The following is a 2,109-nucleotide window of genomic DNA, read 5'->3' on the forward strand; positions in this document are numbered from 1 at the left end:
CCACGTTCTGCCTGCTGTTGCCTTCCAGCAGGCTTTAACGCGACTCCTGCAAGGGGAAGAGCAGGGGAAGGGAGGAGAAGGAAAGGCAGCAGCAGCTCTCTACGAGACACAAAGGCATTCATGCTGTAGCTCACAACCCGCTTCCTTCCCTTCTCTTTCCACAATACAATCCCTAGAGCACCTTATTTGCTTCTTGGACTTCCGAGAGAAGCCCCGAGCCTGACACCTCACCCAGCCTCCCCGCAGGCTCCGACCGGCACAGGGACCCTCCCTGCACACCCCAGATCCTCTGGCAGCGGGCATAAACCTGCGGAATCCAAACCTGCAGGTATGCAAAACCCTCAAATTTTGATTCTTCCTTTCCAAATCAGGTTCTGCTCGGAGCCAGCTCCCTCCACCCCCAGCCCTCCCCACGCTCCATCCAACCACCCCTGGTATTTCCTGCACCACGGAGCTTTCGATCCAGGACTCTTTACTCGCCGTATTTTGTCCTTCTGCTTTACAAACCACCGATTCAAACTCCGCTGCCACTTCACTTGGCTACGGAGACAAGAGTTTACTTTCTAAGATGGTACAAACCTCCAGAACACGGCCAGCCCTCGGAAGCTTGGTGGGCCCCAGCCCCACAGCAAAGTTCACGCAGGGAGAAGGCAGCGGGTGCCGGTGGCTCTTCCCGAACAGCAGGGGAAGGCGCTGGCAAACGCACGGCCCAGCCTCGCTCCGACAGACCGAGCCTCATTCAAGGGCTTTATGAGACCTTTTTCCTTCCGATGGCATGAGGTGCATCTTATACCTTTTCTATCTAATCTTCGAGACGCGCACGAGGTTTAGAGCTGACCAGGGAGGGTATCGACACTGGGGCCAAGTAAATAACCGGAGTAAGCCCACGGCAATCTGGCTCCGGGGCGAGACATCGGGCGCCAGGCAGGACAACAGCTCGCCCCCTCCGCCGCTGCGCGCAGAGAGGGGAACGGGCGCCAGCGCGCTGAAGTAGTTAACGGCACAGAGCTGCGCAACAGCCCGATATTTTTGGAGGCAGTTGTTTCAACAAAAAAATGGAAAAAAAACCCAAACCAAAACAGATTCTCCAAGGCAGGAAAGGACACCCAGCACCGAAAACCTCACTCTAGCTCCTGCAACCACGATACAACGGCGGCTTTTCACAGACGAAATCGCATCAGACTCCCCCCTGCTCGCAGAAAGCGTCCAGCCTCTGCGGGGCCCTCGTGAAAGCAGGATAGATACAGCCTCTCTAATGAAGATTTGTGAAGCGGTACAGAACTGCAGGCAGCTTTACTCCCTGAGGCCTACGGAACAACCACACGCTTTGCCCAGAGCCCACGGCAGAGAAGTGAACTGAAGAACCCCTAAGCCCCCCCAGACCTCCAAGAGAATCAACCCCAAGGCGGTGGAAGGACCCCCCCTCCTGTAAAGCAGAAAGGCTTCGGTCACGCAGCGTCACAGATCCCGATGCTTGCACAGGGAAGCCACTTCCCTGGCTGCCAGGGCTGCCTCTGTGTTTTGTTTAAGAGTCATTATTTACATAGCTTCATACAGCCTAAACTAACTTAGGAATTCAGCTCGTGTTCTGCATCCCATGCCCCTCAAGTCAGAGCGCAGGGGAGCACGTTTTGGGTTCGTTTGCTGCAGCAATGTCTGTGTGCCCTGCTGTGGCTTGCAAGCTGCCGGGAGGCGCGGCTGCGATTTGGCAAACCCCGGCGATGCTCTACACCTGCAAACCCGACGCAGGGACCGTGGCAGCCACCGCCTCCGGCTTCAGGGGGCAAAAACCGCAACTCACAACCATGGCGTGCCAGAGCAACGCCTGCACCGTGGAAAAAAGTAAAAGCACTACTGTTCAATGACACCCTCTTTATTCAAAAATAGATATCTATGCGACATTTCAGAATATACTGCTGCCGCAAATGGCAGCCTATACGTCTAAATTAATTCCTAAATCAAGTCATATACAGATTTGAGCTTTTGTTAAAAAAGACACGCTTTGGGGAACTCTGTTTAACCTCGAGAGAACATCGCCCGCTTCACCAGATGCGCTTTGCCCAAAAAGTAAAACAAGTAAAATTAAAAACCACAAGACTTCCATTTAAA

The sequence above is a fragment of the Egretta garzetta genome, unplaced genomic scaffold (genome assembly GCF_000687185.1).
Source record: "Egretta garzetta isolate BGI_Z169 unplaced genomic scaffold, ASM68718v1 scaffold999, whole genome shotgun sequence".
Classification (NCBI taxonomy): domain Eukaryota; kingdom Metazoa; phylum Chordata; class Aves; order Pelecaniformes; family Ardeidae; genus Egretta; species Egretta garzetta.